This window comes from Macaca mulatta, chromosome 10 (assembly GCF_049350105.2).
Source record: "Macaca mulatta isolate MMU2019108-1 chromosome 10, T2T-MMU8v2.0, whole genome shotgun sequence".
In the NCBI taxonomy this organism is placed as follows: domain Eukaryota; kingdom Metazoa; phylum Chordata; class Mammalia; order Primates; family Cercopithecidae; genus Macaca; species Macaca mulatta.
The window spans coordinates 50507492-50530757 of NC_133415.1; positions in this window are offsets into that span (position 1 = coordinate 50507492).

Here is a 23266-nt window from a genome sequence, read left to right on the forward strand (position 1 = left end):
ACAGAAATAAGGCTAGCAAAGAGATCCACGAAATACAGATGTAACTCTGTGAGATGAATTAACAGAACACTAAGCAGTTTCTCAGAAAGCTTCTTTCCAGTTTTCATCTGAGGATATTTCCTTTTTCACCAGAGCCCTCTATGGACTTCCAAATATCACTTTGCCAATTCCACAAGAACTGTCTTAGCGAAAGGCTTCTTGAGGGGAAAGCTGTAACTCTGTGAGTTGTTTTCACAGAACGCAAAGAAGTTTCTCAGAAAGCTTCTTTCTCTTTGTTAACGGAGGATATTTCCTTTGGCCCTATAATCTTCAATGGGATCCGAAATATCTGTTCTCAGATTCCACAGAAATAAGGCTAGCAAAGAGATCCACGAAATACAGATGTAACTCTGAGATGAATTAACAGAACACTAAGCAGTTTCTCAGAAATCTTCTTTCCAGATTTCATCTGAGGATATTTCCTTTTTCACTGTAGCCCTATATGGGCTTCCAAATATCACTTTGCCAATTCCACAAGAACTGTCTTAGCGAATGGCTTCTTGAGGGGAAAGCTGTAACTCTGTGAGATGATTTCACAGAACGCAAAGAAGTTTCTCAGAAAGCTTCCTTCTCTTTGTTATCGGAGGATATTTCCTTTGGCCCTAAAGTCTTCAATGGGATCTGAAATACCTGTTCTCAGATTCCAAAGAAATAAGTCTATCAAAGAGATCCACGAAATACAGATGTAACTCTGTGAGATGAATGAACAGAACCCTAAGCAGTTTCTTAGAAAGCTTCTTTCCAGATTTCATCTGAGGATATTTCCTTTTTCACCATAGCCCTCTATGGGCTTCCAAATATCACTTTGCGAATTCCACAAGAACTGTCTTAGCGAAAGGCTTCTTGAGGGGAAAGCTGTAACTCTGTGAGATGATTTCACAGAACGCAAAGAAGTTTCTCAGAAAGCTTCCTTCTCTTTGTAATCGGAGGATATTTCCTTTGGCCCCATAGTCTTCAATGGGATCTGAAATACCTGTTCTCAGATTCCACAGAAATATGGCTAGCAAAGAGATCCACGAAATACGGATGTAACTCTGTGAGATGAATGAACAGAACACTAAGCAGTTTCTCAGAAAGCTTCTTCTCAGATTTCATCTGAGGATATTTCCTTTTTCACCATAGCGCTCTATGGGCTTCGAAATATCACTTTGCCAATTCCACAAGAACTGTCTTAGCGAAAGGCTCCTAGAGGGGAAAGCTGTAACTCTGTGAGATGATTTCACAGAACGAAAAGAAGTTTCTCAGAAAGTTTCTTTCTCTTTGTTATCGGAGGATATTTCCTTTGACCCTAAAGTATTCAATGGGATCTGAAATACCTGTTCTCAGATTCCAAAGAAATAAGCCTAGTAAAGAGATCCACGAAATACAGATGTAACTCTGTGAGATGAATGAACAGAACCCTAAGCAGTTTCTCAGAAAGCTTCTTTGCAAATTTCATCTGAGGATATTTCCTTTTTCACCATAGCCCTCTATGGGCTTCCAAATATCACTTTGCCAATTCCACAAGAACTGTCTTAGCGAAAGGCTTCTTGAGGGGAAAGCTGTAACTCTGTGAGGTGATTTCACAGAACACAAAGAAGTTTCTCAGAAAGCTTCTTTCTCTTTTTTATTGGAGGATATTTCCTTTGGCCCTATAGTCTTCAAATGGATCCGAAATATCTGTTCTCAGATTCCACAGAAATAAGGCTAGCAAAGAGATCCACGAAATACAGATGTAATTCTGTGAGATGAATTAACAGAACACTAAGCAGTTTCTCAGAAAACTTCTTTCCAGATTTCATCTGAGGATATTTCCTTTTTCACCATAGCCATCTATGGGCTTCCAAATATCACTTTGCCAATTCCACAAGAACTGTGTTAGCGAAAGGCTTCTTGAGGGGAAAGCTGTAACTCTGTGAGTTGTTTTCACAGAACGCAAAGAAGTTTCTCAGAAAGCTTCTTTCTCTTTGTTATCGGAGGATATTTTCTTTGGCCCTCTAGTCTTCAATGGGATCCGAAATATCTGTTCTCAGATTCCACAGAAATAAGGCTAGCAAAGAGATCCACGAAATACAGATGTAACTCTGTGAGATGAATTAACCGAACCCTAAGCAGTTTCTCAGAATGCTTCTTTCCAGTTTTTATCTGAGGATATTTCCTTTTTCACCATAGCCCTCTAAGGACTTCCAAATATCACTTTGCCAATTCCACAAGAACTGTGTTAGCGAAAGGCTTCTTGAGGGGAAAGCTGTAACTCTGTCAGTTGTTTTCACAGAACGCAAAGAAGTTTCTAAGAAAGCTTCTTTCTCTTTGTTATCGGAGGATATTTCCTTTGGCCCTATAGATTTCAATGGGATCAGAAATATCTGTTCTCAGATTCCACAGAAATAAGGCTAGCAAAGAGATCCACGAAATACAGATGTAACTCTTTGAGATGAATTAACAGAACACTAAGCAGTTTCTCAGAAAGCTTCTTTCCAGATTTCATCTGATAACATTTCCGTTCTCACCATAGCCCTCTTTGGGCTTCCAAATATCACTTTGCCAATTCCAAAAGAACTGTCTTAGCGAAAGGCTTCTGGAGGGGAAAGCTGTAACTCTGTGAGATGATTTCACAGAACACAAAGAGGTTTCTCAGAAAGCTTCTTTCTCTTTGTTATCGGAGGATATTTCCTTTGGCCCTGTAGTCTTCAATGGGATCCGAAATACCTGTTCTCAGATTCCACAGAAATAAGGCTAGCAAAGAGATCCACGAAATACAGATGTAACTCTGTGAGATGAATGAACAGAACACTAAGCAGTTTCTCAGAAAGCTTCTTTCCAGATTTCATCTGAGGATATTTCCTTTTTCACCAGAGCGCTCTATGGGCTTCCAAATATCACTTTGCCAATCCACAAGAACTGTCTTAGCGAAAGGCTTCTTGAGGGGAAAGTTGTAACTCTGTGAGATGATTTCACAGAACGCAAAGAAGTTTCTAAGAAAGCTTCTTTCTCTTTGTTATCGGAGGATATTTCCTTTGGCCCTATAGTCTTCAATGGGATCTGAAATACCTGTTCTCAGATTCCACAGATATAAGGCTAGCAAAGAGATCCGCGAAATACAGATGTAACTCTGTGAGATGAATGAACAGAACACTAAGCAGTTTCTCAGAAAGCTTCTTTCCACATTTCATCTGAGGATATTTCCTTTTTCACCATAGCCCTCTATGGGCTTCCAAATATTACTTTACGAATTCCAAAAGAACTGACTTAGCGAAAGGCTTCTTGAGGGGAAAGCTGTAACTCTGTGAGATGATTTCACAGAACGCAAAGAAGTTTCTCAGAAAGCTCTTTCTCTTTGTTATCGGAGGATATTTCCTTTGGCCCTACAGTCTTCAAAGGGATCCGAAATATCTGTTCTCAGATTCCACAGAAATAAGGCTAGCAAAGAGATCCACGAAATACAGATGTAACTCTGTGAGATGAATTAACCGAACACTAAGCAGTTTATCAGAAAGCTTGTTTCCAGTTTTCATCTGAGGATATTTCCTTTTTCACCAGAGCCCTCTATGCGCTTCCAAATATCACATTGCCAATTCCAAAAGAACTGTCTTAGCGAAAGGCTTCTTGAGGGGAAAGCTGTAACTCTGTGAGATGATTTCACAGAACGCAAAGAAGTTTCTCAGAAAGCTTCTTTCTCTTTGTTATCGGAGGATATTTCCTTTGGCCCTATAGTCTTCAAAGGGATCCGAAATATCTGTTCTCAGATTCCACAGAAATAAGGCTAGCAAAGAGATCCACGAAATACAGATGTAACTCTGTGAGATGAATGAACAGAACACTAAGCAGTTTCTCAGAAAGCTTCTTTCCAGTTTTCATCTGAGGATATTTCCTTTTTCACCATAGCCCTCTATGGACTTCCAAATATCACTTTGCCAATTCCACAAGAACTGTCTTAGCGAAAGGCTTCTTGAGGGGAAAGCTGTAACTCTGTGAGTTGTTTTCACAGAACGCAAAGAAGTTTCTCAGAAAGCTTCTTTCTCTTTGTTAACGGAGGATATTTCCTTTGGCCCTATAATCTTCAATGGGATCCGAAATATCTGTTCTCAGATTCCACAGAAATAAGGCTAGCAAAGGGATCCACGAAATACAGATGTAACTCTGAGATGAATTAACAGAACACTAAGCAGTTTCTCAGAAAGCTTCTTTCCAGATTTCCTCGGAGGATATATCCTTTCACTCCATAGCCCTCTATGGGCTTCCAAATATCACTTGGCCAATTCCACAAGAACTGTCTTAGCGAAAGGCTTCTTGAGGGGAAAGCTGTAACTCTGTGAGATGATTTCACAGAACACAAAGAAGTTTCTCAGAAAGCTTCTTTCTCTTTGTAATCGGAGGATATTTCCTTTGGCCCTATAGTCTTCAATGGGATCTGAAATACCTGTTCTCAGATTCCACAGAAATAAGGCTAGCAAAGAGAACCACGAAATACAGATGTAACTCTGACACATGAATTAACAAAACACTAAGCAGTTTCTCAGAAATCTTCTCTCCAGATTTCATCTGAGGATATTTCCTTTTTCACTGTAGCCCTCTATGGGCTTCCAAATATCACTTTGCCAATTCCACAAGAACTGTCTTAGAGAATGGCTTCTTGTGGGGAAAGCTGTAACTCTGTGAGATGATTTCACAGAACGCATAGAAGTTTCTCAGAAAGCTTCTTTCTCTTTGTTATCGGAGGATATTTCCTTTGGCCCTAAAGACTTCAATGGGATCTGAAATACCTGTTCTCAGATTCCAAAGAAATAAGGCTATCAAAGAGATCCACGAAATACAGATGTAACTCTGTGAGATGAATGAACAGAACCCTAAGCAGTTTCTCAGAAAGCTTCTTTCCAGATTTCATCTGAGGATATTTCCTTTTTCACCATAGCCCTCTATGGGCTTCCAAATATCACTTTGCCAATTCCCCAAGAACTGTCTTAGCGAAAGGCTTCTTGAGGGGAAAGCTGTAACTCTGTGAGATGATTTCACAGAACACAAAGAAGTTTCTGAGAAAGCTTCTTTCTCTTTGTTATCGGAGGATATTTCCTTTGGCCCTATAGTCTTCAAATAGATCCGAAATATCTGTTCTGAGATTCCACAGAAATAAGGCTAGCAAAGAGATCCACGAAATACAGATGTAATTCTGTGAGATGAATTATCCGAACACTAAGCAGTTTCTCAGAAAGCTTCTTTCCAGATTTCATCTGAGGATATTTCCTTTTTCACCATAGCCCTCTATGGGCTTCCAAATATCACTTTTCCAATTCTAAGAGAACTGTATTAGCGAAAGGCTTCTTGATTGGTAAGCTGTAACTCTGTGAGATGATTTCACAGAATGCAAAGAACTTTCTCAGAAAGCTTCTTTCTCTTTATTATCAGAGGATATTTCCTTTGGCCCTATAGTCTTCAAAGGGATCCGAAATATCTGTTCTCAGATACCACAGAAATAAGGCTAGTAAAGAGATCCACGAAATACAGATGTAACTCGGTGAGATGAATTAACCGAACACTAAGCAGTTTCTCAGAAAGCTTCTTTCCAGTTTTCATCTGAGGATATTTCCTTTTTCAACATAGCCCTCTATGGGCTTCCAAATATCACTTTGCCAATTCCACAAGAACTGTCTTAGCGAAAGGCTTCTTGAGGAGAAAGCTGTAACTCTGTGAGTTGTTTTCACAGAACGCAAAGAAGTTTCTCAAAAAGCTTCTTTCTCTTTGTTATCGGAGGATATTTCCATTGGCCCTATAATCTTCAATGGGATCCGAAATATCTGTTCTCAGATTCCACAGAAATAAGGCTAGCAAAGAGATCCACGAAATACAGATGTAACTCTGAGATGAATTAACAGAACACTAAGCAGTTTCTCAGAAAGCTTCTTTCCAGATTTCATCGGAGGATATATCCTTTCTCTCCATAGCCCTCTATGGGCTTCCAAATATCACTTTGTGAATTCCAGAAGAACTGTCTTAGCGAAAGGCTTCTTGATTGGTAAGCTGTAACTCCGTGAGATGATTACACAGAATGCAAAGAACTTTCTCAGAAAGCTTCTTTCTCTTTGTTATCGGAGGATATTTCCTTTGGCCCTATAGTCTTCAATGGGATCTGAAATAACTGTTCTCAGATTCCACAAAAATAAGGCTAGCAAAGAGATCCACGAAATACAGATGTAACTCTGTGAGATGAATTAACAGAACACTAAGCAGTTTCTCAGAAAGCTTCTTTCCAGATTTCATCTGAGGATATTTCCTTTTTCACCAGAGCGCTCTATGGGCTTCCAAATATCACTTTGCCAATTCCACAAGAACTGTCTTAGCGAAAGGCTTCTTGAGGGGAAAGCTGTAACTCTGTGAGATGATTTCACAGAACGCAAAGAAGTTTCTCAGAAAGCTTCTCTCTCTTTGTTATCGGAGGATATTTCCTTTGGTCCTATAGTCTTCAATGGGATCCGACATATCTGTTCTCAGATTCCACAGAAATAAGGCTAGCAAAGAGATCCACGAAATACAGATGTAACTCTGTGAGATGAATTAACAGAACACCAAGCAGTTTCTCAGAAAGCTTCTTTCCAGATTTCATCTGAGGATATTTCCTTTTTCACCATAGCCCTCTAGGGGCTTCCAAATATCAGTTTGCCTATTCCACAAGAACTGTCGTAGCGAAAAGCTTCTTGAGGGGAAAGCTGTAACTCTGTGAGATGATTTTACAGAACACAAAGAAGTTTCTCAGAAAGCTTCTTTCTCTTTGTTATCGGAGGATATTTCCTTTGGCCTTATATTCTTCAAAGGGATCCAAAATATCTGTTCTCACATTCCACAGAAATAAGGCTAGCAAAGAGATCCACGAAATACAGATGTAACTCTGTGAGATGAATGAACCGAACACTAAGCAGTTTCTTAGAAAGCTTCTTTCCAGATTTCATCTGAGGATATTTCCTTTTTCACCATAGCCCTCAATGTGCTTCCAAATATCACTTTGCCCATTCCACAGAACTGTCTTAGCGAAAGGCTTCTTGAGGGGAAAGCTGTAACTCTGTTAGATGATTTCACAGAACCCCAAGAAGTTTCTCAGAAAGCTTCTTTCTCTTTGTTATCGGAGGATATTTCCTTTGGCCCTATAGTCTTCAATGGGATCTGAAATACCTGTTCTCAGATTCCACAGAAATAAGGCTAGCAAAGAGATCCACGAAATACAGATGTAACTCTCTGAGAAGAATGAACAGAACACTAAGCAGTTTCTCAGAAAGCTTCTTTCCAGATTTCATCTGAGGATATTTCCTTTTTCACCATAGCGCTCCACGGGCTTCGAAATATCACTTTGCCAATTCCAGAAGAACTGTCTTAGCGAAAGGCTTCTCGAGGGGAAATCTGTAACTCTGTGAGATGATTTCACAGAACGCCAAGAAGTTTGTGAGAAAGCATCTTTCTCTTTGTTATCGGAAGATATTTCCTTTGGCCCTATAGTCTTCAAAGGGATCTGAAATACCTGTTCTCAGATTCCACAGAAATAAGGCTAGCAAAGAGATCCACGAAATACAGATGTAACTCTGTGAGATGAATGAACAGAACATAAGCATGTTCTCAGACAGCTTTTTTCCAGATTTCATCTGAGGATAATTCCTTTTTCACCATAGCCCTCTACGGGCTTCCAAATATCACTTTGCCAATTCCACAAGAACTGTCTTAGCGAAAGGCTTCTTGAGGGGAAAGCTGTAAATCTGTGAGATGATTTCACAGAACACAAAGAAGTTTCTAAGAAAGCTTCTTTCTCTTTGTAATCGGAGGATATTTCCTTTGGCCCTATAGTCTTCAATGGGATCTGAAATACCTGTTCTCAGATTCCACAGAAATAAGGCTAGCAAAGAGATCCACGAAATACAGATGTAACTCTGTGAGATGAATGAACAGAACACAAAGCAGTTTCTCAGAAAGCTTATTTCCAGATTTCATCTGAGGATATTTCCTTTTTCACCATAGACCTCTAAGGGCTTCCAAATATCACTTTGCCAATTCCACAAGAACTGTCTTAGCGAAAGGCTTCTTGAGGGGAAAGCTGTAACTCTGTGAGATGATTTCACAGAACCCCAAGAAGTTTCTCAGAAAGCTTCTTTCTCTTTGTTATCGGAGGATATTTCCTTTGGCCCTATAGTCTTCAATGGGATCCGAAATACCTGTTCTCAGATTCCACAGAAATAAGGCTAGCAAAGAGATCCACGAAATACAGATGTAACTCTGTGAGAAGAATGAACAGTACACTAAGTAGTTTCCCAGAAAGCTTCTTTCCAGATTTAATCTGAGGATATTTCCTTTTTCACCCTTGCGCTCTATGGGCTTCGAAATATCACTTTGCCAATTCCACAAGAACTGTCTTAGCGAAAGTCTTCTTGAGGGGAAAGCTGTAACTCTGTGAGATGATTTCACAGAACCCCAAGAAGTTTCTCAGAAAGCTTCATTCTCTTTGTTATCGGAGGACATTTCCTTTGGCCCTATAGTCTTCAAAGGGATCCGAAATAATTGTTCTCAGATTCCACAAAAATAAGGCTAGCAAAGAGATCCACGAAATACAGATGTAACTCTGTGAGATGAATTAACAGAACACTAAGCATTTTCTCAGAAAGCTTTTTTCCAGATTTCATCTGAGGATATTTCCCTTTTCACCATAGCCCTCTATGGGCTTCCAAATATCACTTTGCCAATTCCACAAGAACTGTCTTAGCGAAAGGCTTCTTGAGGGGAAAGCTGTAACTCTGTGAGATGATGTCACAGAACCCCCATAAGTTTCTCCAAAATCTTCTTTCTCTTTGTTATCGGGGGATATTTCCTTTGGCCCTATATTCTTCAATGGGATCTGAAATACCTGTTCTCAGAATCCACAGAAATAAGGCTAGCAAAGAGATCCATGAAATACAGATGTAACTCTGTGAGATGAATTAACAGAACACTAAGCAGTTTCTCAGAAATCTTCTTTCCAGATTTCATCTGAGGATATTTCCTTTTTCACCATAGACCTCTATGGGCTTCCAAATATCACTTTGTCAATTCCACAAGAACTGTCTTAACGAAAGGCTTCTTGAGGGGAAAGCTGTAACTCTGTGAGATGATTTCACAGAACGCAAAGAAGTTTCTAAGAAAGATTCTTTCTCTTTGTAATCGGAGGATATTTCCTTTGGCCCTATAGTCTTCAATGGGATCTGAAATACCTGTTCTCAGATTCCGCAAAAATAAGGCTAGCAAAGAGATCCACGAAATACAGATGTAACTCTGTGAGATGAATTAACCGAACACTAAGCAGTTTCTCAGAAAGTTTCTTTCCAGATTTCATCTGACGATATTTCCCTTTTCACCATAGCCCTCTATGGACTTCCAAATATCACTTTGCCAATTTCACAAGAACTGTCGTAGCGAAAGGCTTCTTGAGGGGAAAGCTGTAACTCTGTGAGTTGATTTCACAGAACGCAAAGAAGTTTCTCAGAAAGCTTCTTTCTCTTTGTTATCGGAGGATATTTCCTTTGTCCCTATAGTCTTCAAAGGGATCCGAAATATCTGTTCTCAGATTCCTCAGAAATAAGGCTAGCAAAGAGATCCACGAAACACAGATGGAACTCTGTGAGATGAATTAACAGAACACTCAGCAGTTTCTCAGAAAGCTTCTTTCCAGATTTCATCTGAGGATATTTCCTTTCTCACCGTAGCCCTCTATGGGCTTCCAAATATCACTTTTCCAATTCCACAAGAACTGTCTTAGCGAAAGGCTTCTTGAGAGGAAAGCTGTAACTCTGTGAGATGATTTCACAGAACACAAAGACGTTTCTCAGAAAGCTTCTTTCTCTTTGTTATCGGAGGATATTTCCTTTGGCACTATAGTCTTCAAAGGGATCTGAAATACCTGTTCTCAGATTCCACAGAAATAAGGCTAGCAAAGAGATCCACGAAATACAGATGTAACTCTGTGAGGTGATTTAACAGAACACTAAGCAGTTTCTCAGAAAGCTTCTTTCCAGATTTCATCTGAGGATATTTCCTTTTTCAACATAGCCCTCTATGGGCTTCCAAATATCACTTTGCCAATTCCACAAGAACTGTCGTAGCGAAAAGCTTCTTGAGGGGAAAGCTGTAACTCTGTGAGATGATTTTACAGAACACAAAGAAGTTTCTCAGAAAGCTTCTTTCTCTTTGTTATCAGAGGATATTTCCTTTGGCCCTATAGTCTTCAAAGGGATCCAAAATATCTGTTCTCACATTCCACAGAAATAAGGCTAGCAAAGAGATCCACGAAATACAGATGTAACTCTGTGAGATGAATTCACCGAACACTAAGCAGTTTCTTAGAAAGCTTCTTTCCAGATTTCATCTGAGGATATTTCCTTTTTCACCATAGCCCTCAATGGGCTTCCAAATATCACTTTGCCAATTCCACAGAACTGTCTTAGCGAAAGGCTTCTTGAGGGGAAAGCTGTAACTCTGTGAGATGATTTCACAGAACGCAAAGAAGTTTCTCAGAAAGCTTCTTTCTCTTTGTTATCGGAGGATATTTCCTTTGGCCCTATAGTCTTCAATGGGATCCGAAATATCTGTTCTCAGATTCCACAGAAATAAGGCTAGCAAAGAGATCCACGAAATACAGATGTAACTCTGTGAGATGAATTAACAGAACACTAAGCAGTTTCTCAGAAAACTACTTTCCAGATTTCATCTGAGGATATTTCCTTTTTCAACATAGCCCTCTATGGGCTTCCAAATAGCACTTTGCCAATTCCACAAGAACTGTCTTAGCGAAAGGCTTCTTGAGGGGAAAGCTGTAACTCTGTGAGATGATTTCACAGAACGCAAAGAAGTTTCTCAGAAAGCTTCTTTCTCTTTGTTATCGGAGGATATTTCCTTTGGCCCTGTAGTCTTCAATGGGATCTGAAATACCTGTTCTTAGATTCCACAGAAATAAGGCTAGCAAAGAGATCCACGAAATACAGATGTAACTCTGTGAGCTGAATGAACAGAACACTAAGCAGTTTCTCAGAAAGCTTCTTTCCAGATTTCATCTGAGGATATTTCCTTATTCACCATAGCCCTCTATGGGCTTCCAAATATCACTTTGCAAATTCCACAAGAGCTGTCTTAGCAAAAGGCTTCTTGAGGGGAAAGCTGTAACTCTGTGAGATGATTTCACAGAACACAAAGAAGTTTCTCAGAAAGCTTCTTTCTCTTTTTTATCGGAGGATATTTCCTTTGGCCCTATAGTCTTCAAAGGGATCCAAAATATCTGTTCTCAGATTCCACAGAAATAAGGCTAACAAAGAGATCCACGAAATAGAGATGTAACTCTGTGAGATGAATTAACCGAACACTAAGCAGTTTCTCAGAAAGCTTCTTTCCACATTTCATCTGAGGATATTTCCCTTTTCACCATAGCCCTCTATGGACTTCCAAATATCACTTTGCCAATTTCACAAGAACTGTCGTAGCGAAAGGCTTCTTGAGGGGAATGCTGTAACTCTGTGAGTTGATTTCACAGAATGCAAAGAAGTTTCTCAGAAAGCTTCTTTCTCTTTGTTATCGGAGGATATTTCCTTTGGCCCTCTAGTCTTCAAAGGGATCCGAAATATCTGTTCTCAGATTCCACAGAAATAAGGCTAGCAAAGAGATCCACGAAATACAGATGTAACTCTGAGATGAATTAACAGAACACTAAGCAGTTTCTCAAAAAGCTTCTTTCCAGATTTCATCTGAGGATAGTTCCTTTTTCACCATAGCCCTCTATGGTCTTCCAAATATCACTTTTCCAATTCCACAAGAACTGTCTTAGCGAAAGGCTTCTTGAGAGGAAAGCTGTAACTCTGTGAGATGATTTCACAGAACACAAAGAAGTTTCTCAGAAAGCTTCTTTCTCTTTGTTATCGGAGGATATTTCCTTTGGCCTTATAGTCTTCAAAGGGATCCAAAATATCTGTTCTCACATTCCACAGAAATAAGGCTAGCAAAGAGATCCACGAAATACAGATGTAACTCTGTGAGATGAATGAACCGAACACTAAGCAGTTTCTTAGAAAGCTTCTTTCCAGATTTCATCTGAGGATATTTCCTTTTTCACCATAGCCCTCAATGTGCTTCCAAATATCACTTTGCCCATTCCACAGAACTGTCTTAGCGAAAGGCTTCTTGAGGGGAAAGCTGTAACTCTGTTAGATGATTTCACAGAACCCCAAGAAGTTTCTCAGAAAGCTTCTTTCTCTTTGTTATCGGAGGATATTTCCTTTGGCCCTATAGTCTTCAATGGGATCTGAAATACCTGTTCTCAGATTCCACAGAAATAAGGCTAGCAAGGAGATAAACGAAATACAGATGTAACTCTGTGAGAAGAATGAACAGAACACTAAGCAGTTTCTCAGAAAGCTTCTTTCCAGATTTCATCTGAGGATATTTCCTTTTTCACCAGAGCCCTCTATGGGCTTCCAAACATCACTTTGCCAATTCCACAAGAACTGTCGTAGCGAAAAGCTTCTTGAGGGGAAAGCTGTAACTCTGTGAGATGATTTTACAGAACACAAAGAAGTTTCTCAGAAAGCTTCTTTCTCTTTGTTATCGGAGGATATTTCCTTTGGCCCTATAGACTTCAATGGGATCTGAAATACCTGTTCTCAGATTCAAGAGAAATAAGGCTAGCAAAGAGATCCGCGAAATACAGATGTAGCTCTGTGAGATGAATTAACCGAACACTAAGCAGTTTCTCAGAAAGCTTCTTTCCAGATTTCATCTGAGGATATTTCCTTTTTCACCATATCCCTCTATGGGCTTCCAAATATCACTTTGCCAATTCCACAAGAGCTGTCTTAGCAAAAGGCTTCTTGAGGGGAAAGCTGTAACTCTGTGAGATGATGTCACAGAACCCCAATAAGTTTCTCCAAAATCTTCTTTCTCTTTGTTATCGGAGGATATTTCGTTTGGCCCTATATTCTTCAATGGGATCTGAAATACCTGTTCTCAGAATCCACAGAAATAAGGCTAGCAAAGAGATCCACGAAATACAGATGTAACTCTGTGAGATGAATTAACAGAACACTAAGCAGTTTCTCAGAAAGCTTCTTTCCAGATTTCATCTGAGGATATTTCCTTTCTCACCGTAGCCCTCTAAGGGCTTCCAAATATCACTTTGCCAATTCCACAAGAACTGTCTTAGCGAAAGGTTTCTTGAGGTGAAAGCTGTAACTCTGTGAGATGATTTCGCAGAACACAAAGAAGTTTCTAAGAAAGCTTCTTTCTCTTTTTAATCGGAGGATATTTCCTTTGGCCCTATAGCCTTCAATGGGATCTGAAATACCTGTTCTCAGATCCCACAGAAATAAGGCTGGCAAAGAGATCCACGAAATAGAGATGTAACTCTGTGAGATGAATGAACAGAACACTAAGCAGTTTCTCAGAAAGCTTCTTTCCAGATTTCATCTGAGGATATTTCCTTTTTCACCATAGCCCTCTATGGGCTTCCAAATATCACTTTGCCAATTCCACAAGAACTGTCTTAGCGAAAGGCTTCTTGAGGGGAAAGCTGTAACTCTGTGAGATGATTTCACAGAACACAAAGATGTTTCTCAGAAAGCTTCTTTCTCTTTTTTATCGGAGGATATTTCCTTTGGCCCTATAGTCTTCAAAGGGATCCGAAATATCTGTTCTCAGATTCCACAGAAATAAGGCTAGAAAAGAGATCAACGAAATACAGATGTAACTCTGTGAGATGAATTAACAGAACACTAAGCAGTTTCTCAGAAAGCTTCTTTCCAGATTTCATCTGAGGATATTTCCTTTCTCACCGTAGCCCTCTAAGGGCTTCCAAATATCACTTTGCCAATTCCACAAGAACTGTCTTAGCGAAAGGTTTCTTGAGGTGAAAGCTGTAACTCTGTGAGATGATTTCGCAGAACACAAAGAAGTTTCTAAGAAAGCTTCTTTCTCTTTTTAATCGGAGGATATTTCCTTTGGCCCTATAGTCTTCAATGGGATCTGAAATACCTGTTCTCAGATCCCACAGAAATAAGGCTGGCAAAGAGATCCACGAAATAGAGATGTAACTCTGTGAGATGAATGAACAGAACACTAAGCAGTTTCTCAGAAAGCTTCTTTCCAGATTTCATCTGAGGATATTTCCTTTTTCACCATAGCCCTCTATGGGCTTCCAAATATCACTTTGCCAATTCCACAAGAACTGTCTTAGCGAAAGGCTTCTTGAGGGGAAAGCTGTAACTCTGTGAGATGATTTCACAGAACACAAAGATGTTTCTCAGAAAGCTTCTTTCTCTTTTTTATCGGAGGATATTTCCTTTGGCCCTATAGTCTTCAAAGGGATCCGAAATATCTGTTCTCAGATTCCACAGAAATAAGGCTAGAAAAGAGATCAACGAAATACAGATGTAACTCTGTGAGATGAATTAACAGAACACTAAGCAGTTTCTCAGAAAGCTTCTTTCCAGATTTCATCTGAGGATATTTCCTTTTTCACCATAGCCCTCTATGGGCTTCCAAATATCACTTTGCCAATTCCACAAGAACTGTCTTAGCGAAAGGCTTCTTGAGGGGAAAGCTGTAACTCTGTGAGATAATTTCACAGAACACAAAGAAGTTTCTAAGAAAGCTTATTTCTCTTTGTAATCGGAGGATATTTCCTTTGTCCCTATAGTTTTCAATGGGATCCGAAATACCTGTTCTCAGATTCCACAGAAATAAGGCTAGCAAAGATATCCACGAAATACAGATGTAACTCTGTGAGATGAATTAACAGAACTCTAAGCAGTTTCTCAAAAAACTTCTTCTCAGATTTCATCTGAGGATAGTTCCTTTTTCACCATAGCCCTCTATGGGCTTCCAAATATCACTTTTCCAATTCCACAAGAACTGTCTTAGCGAAAGGCTTCTTGAGAGGAAAGCTGTAACTCTGTGAGATGATTTCACAGAACACAAAGAAGTTTCTCAGAAATCTTCTTTCTCTTTGTTATCGGAGGATATTTCCTTTGGCCCTATAGTTTTCAAAGGGATCTGAAATACCTGTTCTCAGATTCCACAGAAATAAGGCTAGCAAAGAGATCCACGAAATACAGATGTAACTCTGTGAGGTGATTTAACAGAACACTAAGCAGTTTCTCAGAAAGCTTCTTTCCAGATTTCATCTGAGGATATTTCCTTTTTCAACATAGCCCTCTAAGGGCTTCCAAATATCAGTTTGCCTATTCCACAAGAACTGTCGTAGCGAAAAGCTTCTTGAGGGGAAAGCTGTAACTCTGTGAGATGATTTTACAGAACACAAAGAAGTTTCTCAGAAAGCTTCTTTCTCTTTGTTATCGGAGGATATTTCCTTTGGCCTTATAGTCTTCAAAGGGATCCAAAATATCTGTTCTCACATTCCACAGAAATAAGGCTAGCAAAGAGATCCACGAAATACAGATGTAACTCTGTGAGATGAATGAACCGAACACTAAGCAGTTTCTTAGAAAGCTTCTTTCCAGATTTCATCTGAGGATATTTCCTTTTTCACCGTAGCCCTCAATGTGCTTCCAAATATCACTTTGCCCATTCCACAGAACTGTCTTAGCGAAAGGCTTCTTGAGGGGAAAGCTGTAACTCTGTTAGATGATTTCACAGAACTCCAAGAAGTTTCTCAGAAAGCTTCTTTCTCTTTGTTATCGGAGGATATTTCCTTTGGCCCTATAGTCTTCAATGGGATCTGAAATACCTGTTCTCAGATTCCACAGAAATAAGGCTAGCAAAGAGATAAACGAAATACAGATGTAACTCTGTGAGAAGAATGAACAGAACACTAAGCAGTTTCTCAGAAAGCTTCTTTCCAGATTTCATCTGAGGATATTTCCTTTTTCACCATAGCGCTCTATGGGCTTCGAAATATCACTTTGCCAATTCCACAAGAACTATCTTAGCGAAAGGCTTCTTGAGGGGAAAGCTGTAACTCTGTGAGATGATTGCACAGAACACAAAGAAGTTTCTAGGAAAGCTTCTTTCTCTTTGTAATCGGAGGATATTTCCTTTGGCACTATAGACTTCAAAGGGATCTGAAATACCTGTTCTCAGATTCCACAGAAATAAGGCTAGCAAAGAGATCCACGAAATACAGATGTAACTCTGTGAAATGAATGAACAGAACACTAAGCAGTTTCTCAGAAAGCTTTTTTCCAGATTTCATCTGAGGATATTTCCTTTTTCACCTTAGCCCTCTATGGGCTTCCAAATATCACTTTGCCAATCCCACAAGAACTGTCTTAGCGAAAGGCTTCTTGAGGGGAAAGCTGTAACTCTGTGAGATGATTTCACAGAATGCAAAGTAGTTTCTCAGAAAGCTTCTTTCACTTTGTTATCGGAGGATATTTCCTTTGGCCCTATAGTCTTCAATGGGATCTGAAATAACTGTTCTCAGATTCCACAGAAATAAGGCTAGCAAAGAGATCCACGAAATATAGATGTAACTCTGTGAGATGAATGAACAGAACACTAAGCAGTTTCTCAGAAAGCTTTTTTCCAGATTTCATCTGAGGATATTTCCTTTTTCACCATAGCCCTCTATGGACTTCCAAACATCACTTTGCCAATTCCACAAGAACTGTCGTAGCGAAAAGCTTCTTGAGGGGAAAGCTGTAACTCTGTGAGATGATTTTACAGAACACAAAGAAGTTTATCAGAAAGCTTCTTTCTCTTTGTTATCGGAGGATATTTCCTTTGGCCCTGTAGTCTTCAATGGGATCTGGAATACCTGTTCTCAGATTCAACAGAAATAAGGCTAGCAAAGAGATCCGCGAAATACAGATGTAGCTCTGTGAGATGAATTAACCGAACACTAAGCAGTTTCTCAGAAAGCTTCTTTCCAGATTTCATCTGAGGATATTTCCTTTTTCACCATATCCCTCTATGGGCTTCCAAATATCACTTTGCCAATTCCACAAGAGCTGTCTTAGCAAAAGGCTTCTTGAGGGGAAAGCTGTAACTCTGTGAGATGATTTCACAGAACACAAAGAAGTTTATCAGAAAGCTTCTTTCTCTTTGTTATCGGAGGATATTCCCTTTGGCCCTATAGTCTTCAAAGGGATCCAAAATATCTGTTCTCAGATTCCACAGAAATAAGGCTAGCAAAGAGATCCACGAAATACAGATGTAACTCTGTGAGATGAATTAACAGAACACTAAGCAGTTTCTCAGAAAGCTTTTTTCCAGATTTCATCTGTGGATATTTCCTTTTTCACCATATCCCTCTATGGGCTTCCAAATATCACTTTGCCAATTCCACAAGAACTGTCTTAGCGAAAGGCTTCTTGAGCGGAAAGCTGAAACTATGTGAGTTGATTTCACAGAAGGCAAAGAAGTTTCTCAGAAAGCTTCTTTCTCTTTGTTATCGGAGGATATTTCCTTTGGCCCTATAGACTTCAATGGTATCTGAAATACCTGTCCTCAGATTCCACAGAAATAAGGCTAGCAAAGAGATCCACGAAATATAGATGTAACTCTGTGAGATGAATGAACAGAACACTAAGCAGTTTCTCAGAAAGCTTCTTTCCAGATTTCATCTGAGGATATTTCCTTTTTCACCATAGCGCTCTATGGGCTTCGAAATATCACTTTGCCAATTCCACAAGAACTGTCTTAGCGAAAGGCATCTTGAGGGGAAATCTGTAACTCTGTGAGATGATTTCACAGAACGCCGAGAAGTTTCTGAGGAAGCATCTTTCTCTTTGTTATCGGAGGATATTTCCTTTGGCCCTATAGTCTTCAATGGGATCTGAAATAACTGTTCTCAGATTCCACAGAAATAAGGCTAGCAAAGAGATCCACGAAATATAGATATAACTCTGTGAGATGAATGAAGAGAACACTAAGCAGTTTCTCAGAAAGCTTTTTTCCAGATTTCATCTGAGGATATTTCCTTTTTCACCAGAGCCCTCTATGGGCTTCCAAACATCACTTTGCCAATTCCACAAGAACTGTCGTAGCGAAAAGCTTCTTGAGGGGAAAGCTGTAACTCTGTGAGATGATTTTACAGAACACAAAGAAGTTTCTCAGAAAGCTTCTTTCTCTTGTTATCGGAGGATATTTCCTTTGGCCCTATAGACTTCAATGGGATCTGAAATACCTGTTCTCAGATTCAACAGAAATAAGGCTAGCAAAGAGATCCGCGAAATACAGATGTAGCTCTGTGAGATGAATTAACCGAACACTAAGCAGTTTCTCAGAAAGCTTCTTTCCAGATTTCATCTGAGGATATTTCCTTTTTCACCATATCCCTCTATGAGCTTCCAAATATCACTTTGCCAATTCCACAAGAGGTGTCTTAGCAAAAGGCTTCTTGAGGGGAAAGCTGTAACTCTGTGAGATGATTTCACAGAACACAAAGAAGTTTCTCAGAAAGCTTCTTTCTCTTTGTTATCGGAGGATATTTCCTTTGGCCCTATAGACTTCAATGGGATCTGAAATACCTGTTCTCAGATTCCACAGAAATAAGGCTAGCAAAGAGATCCACGAAATACAGATGTAACTCTGTGAGATGAATTAACAGAACACTAAGCAGTTTCTCAGAAAGCATTTTTTAGATTTCCTCTGAGGATATTTCCTTTTTCACCATAGCGCTCTACGGGCTTCGAAATATCACTTTGCCAATTCCACAAGAACTGTCTTAGCGAAAGGCTTCTTGAGGGGAAATCTGTAACTCTGTGAGATGATTTCACAGAACGCCAAGAAGTTTGTGAGAAAGCATCTTTCTCTTTGTTATCGGAAGATATTTCCTTTGGCCCTATAGTCTTCAAAGGGATCTGAAATACCTGTTCTCAGATTCCACAGAAATAAGGCTAGCAAAGAGATCCACGAAATACAGATGTAACTCTGTGAGATGAATGAACAGAACATAAGCATGTTCTCAGACAGCTTTTTTCCAGATTTCATCTGAGGATAATTCCTTTTTCACCATAGCCCTCTATGGGCTTCCAAATATCACTTTGCCAATTCCACAAGAACTGTCTTAGCAAAAGGCTTCTTGAGGGGAAAGCTGTAAATCTGTGAGATGATTTCACAGAACACAAAGAAGTTTCTAAGAAAGCTTCTTTCTCTTTGTAATCGGAGGATATTTCCTTTGGCCCTATAGTCTTCAATGGGATCTGAAATACCTGTTCTCAGATTCCACAGAAATAAGGCTAGCAAAGAGATCCACGAAATACAGATGTAACTCTGTGAGATGAATGAACAGAACACCAAGCAGTTTCTCAGAAAGCTTATTTCCAGATTTCATCTGAGGATATTTCCTTTTTCACCATAGACCTCTAAGGGCTTCCAAATATCACTTTGCCAATTCCACAAGAACTGTCTTAGCGAAAGGCTTCTTGAGGGGAAAGCTGTAACTCTGTGAGATGATTTCACAGAACCCCAAGAAGTTTCTCAGAAAGCTTCTTTCTCTTTGTTATCGGAGGATATTTCCTTTGGCCCTATGGTCTTCAATGGGATCCGAAATACCTGTTCTCAGATTCCACAGAAATAAGGCTAGCAAAGAGATCCACGAAATACAGATGTAACTCTGTGAGAAGAATGAACAGTACACTAAGTAGTTTCCCAGAAAGCTTCTTTCCAGATTTAATCTGAGGATATTTCCTTTTTCACCCTTGCGCTCTATGGGCTTCGAAATATCACTTTGCCAATTCCACAAGAACTGTCTTAGCGAAAGTCTTCTTGAGGGGAAAGCTGTAACTCCGTGAGATGATTTCACAGAACCCCAAGAAGTTTCTCAGAAAGCTTCATTCTCTTTGTTATCGGAGGACATTTCCTTTGGCCCTGTAGTCTTCAATGGGATCCGAAATAATTGTTCTCAGATTCCACACAAATAAGGCTAGCAAAGAGATCCACGAAATACAGATGTAACTCTGTGAGATGAATTAACAGAACACTAAGCATTTTCTCAGAAAGCTTTTTTCCAGATTTCATCTGAGGATATTTCCTTTTTCACCATAGCCCTCTATGGGCGTCCAAATATCACTTGGCCAATTCCACAAGAACTGTCTTAGCGAAAGGCTTCTTGAGGGGAAAGCTGTAACTCTGTGAGATGATGTCACAGAACCCCAATAAGTTTCTCCAAAAGCTTCTTTCTCTTTGTTATCGGAGGATATTTCCTTTGGCCCTATAGTCTTCAAAGGGATCCGAAATATCTGTTCTAAGATTCCACAGAAATAAGGCTAGCAAAGCGATCCATGAAATACAGATGTAACTCTGTGAGATGAATTAACAGATCACTAAGCAGTTTCTCAGAAAGCTTCTTTCCAGATTTCATCTGAGGATATTTCCTTTTTCACCGTAGCCCTCTATGGGCTTCCAAATATCACTTTGCCAATTCCACAAGAACTGTCTTAGCGAAAGGCTTCTTGAGGGGAAAGCTGTAACTCTGTGAGATGATTTCACAGAACACAAAGATGTTTCTAAGAAAGCTTCTTTCTCTTTGTAATCGGAGGATATTTCCTTTGGCCCTATAGACTTCAATGTGATCTGAAACACCTGTTCTGAGATTCCACAGAAATAAGGCTAGCAAAGAGATCCACGAAATACAGATGTAACTCTGTGAGATGAATGAACAGAACACTAAGCAGATTCTCAGAAAGCTTTTTTCCAGATTTCATCTGAGGATATTTCCTTTTTCACCATAGCCCTCTATGGGCTTCCAAATATCACTTTGCCAATTCCACAAGAACTGTCTTAGCGAAAGGCTTCTTGAGGGGAAAGCTGCAACTCTGTGAGATGATTTCACAGAACACAAAGAAGTTTCTCAGAAAGCTTCTTTCTCTTTGTAATCGGAGGATATTTCCTTTGGCCCCATAGTCTTCAATGGGATCTGAAATACCTGTTCTCAGATTCCACAGAAATAAGGCTAGCAAAGAGATCCACGAAATACAGATGTAACTCTGTAAGATGAATTAACAGAACACTAAGCAGTTTCTCAGAAAGCTTCTTTCCAGTTTTCATCTGAGGATATTTCCTTTTTCACCATAGCCCTCTATGGAATTCCAAATATCACTTTGCCAATTCCACAAGAACTGTCTTATTGATAGGCTTCTTGAGGGGAAAGCTGTAACTCTGTGAGTTGATTTCACAGAACACAAAGAAGTTTCTCTGAAAGCTTCTTTCTCTTTGTAATCGGACGATAATTCCTTTGGCCCTATAGTCTTCAAAGGGATCCGAAATATCTGTTCTCAGATTCCACAGAAATAAGGCTAGCAAAGAAATCCACGAAATACAGATGTAACTCTGTGAGATGAATTAGCAGAACACTAAGCAGTTTCTCAGAACGCTTCTTTCCAGATTTCATCTGAGGATATTTACTTTTTCACCATAGCCCTCTATGGGCTTCCAAATATCACTTTGCCAATTCCACAAGAACTGTCTTAGCGAAAGGCTTCTTGAGGGGAAAGCTGTAACTCTGTGAGTTGATTTCACAGAACACAAAGAAGTTTCTCAGAAAGCTTCTTGCTCTTTTTTATCGGAGGATATTTCCTTTGGCCCTATAGTCTTCAAAGGGATCGGATATATCTGTTCTCATATTCCACAGAAATAAGGCAAGCAAAGAGAACCACGAAATAAAGATGTAACTCTCTGAGATGAATTAGGAGAACACCAAGCAGTTTCTCAGAAAGCTTGCTTCCAGATTTCATCTGAGGATATTTCCTTTTTCACCATAGCCCTCTATGGGCTTCCAAATATCACTTTGCCAATTCCACAAGAACTGTCTTAGCGAAAGGCTTCTTGAGGGGAAAGCTGTACCTCTGTGAGATGTTTTCACAGAACGCAAAGAGGTTTCTCAGAAAGCTTCCTTCTCTTTGTTATCGGAGGATATTTCCTTTGGCCCAATAGTCTTCAAGGGGATCCGAAATATCTATTCTCAGATTCCACAGAAATAAGGCTAGCAAAGAGATCCACGAAATAGAGATGTAACTCTGTGAGATGAATTAACAGAACACTAAGCAGTTTCTCAGAAAGCTTCTTTCCAGATTTCATCAGAGGATATTTCCATTTTCACCATAGCCCTCTATGGGATTCCAAATATCACTTTGCCAATTCCACAAGAAGTGTCTTAGCGAAAGGCTTCTTGAGGGGAAAGCTGTAACTCTGTGAGATGATTTCAAAGAACACAAAGAAGTTTCTCAGACAGCTTCTTTCTCTTTGTAATCGGACGATATTTACTTTGGCCCTATAGTCTTCAAAGGGATCCGAAATATCTGTTCTCAGATTCCACAGAAATAAGGCTCGCAAAGAGATCCACGAAATACACATGTAACTCTGTGAGATGAATTAACAGAACACCAAGCAGTTTCTCAGAAAGCTTGTTTCCAGATTTCATCTGAGGATATTTCCTTTTTCACCATAGCCCTCTATGGGCTTCCAAATATCACTTTGCGAATTCCACAAGAACTGTCTTAGCGAAAGGCTTCTTTAGGGGAAAGCTGTAACTCTGTGAGTTGATTTCACAGAATGCAAAGAAGTTTCTCAGAAAGCTTCTTTCTCTTTGTTATCGGAGGATATTTCCTTTGGCCCTCTAGTCTTCAAAGGGATCCGAAATATCTGTTCTCAGATTCCACAGAAATAAGGCTAGAAAAGAGATCAACGAAATACAGATGTAACTCTGTGAGATGAATTAACAGAACACTAAGCAGTTTCTCAGAAAGCTTCTTTCCAGATTTCATCTGAGGATATTTCCTTTTTCACCATAGCCCTCTATGGGCTTCCAAATATCACTTTGCCAATTCCACAAGAACTGTCTTAGGGAAAGGCTTCTTGAGGGGAAAGCTGTAACTCTGTGAGATGATTTCACAGAACACAAAGAAGTTTCTAAGAAAGCTTATTTCTCTTTGTAATCGGAGGATATTTCCTTTGTCCCTATAGTTTTCAATGGGATCCGAAATACCTGTTCTCAGATTCCACAGAAATAAGGCTAGCAAAGAGATCCACGAAATACAGATGTAACTCTGTGAGATGAATTAACAGAACACTAAGCAGTTTCTCAAAAAACTTCTTCTGAGATTTCATCGGAGGATAGTTCCTTTTTCACCATAGCCCTCTATGGTCTTCCAAATATCACTTTTCCAATTCCACAAGAACTGTCTTAGCGAAAGGCTTCTTGAGAGGAAAGCTGTAACTCTGTGAGATGATTTCACAGAACACAAAGAAGTTTCTCAGAAAGCTTCTTTCTCTTTGTTATTGGAGGATATTTCCTTTGGCCTTA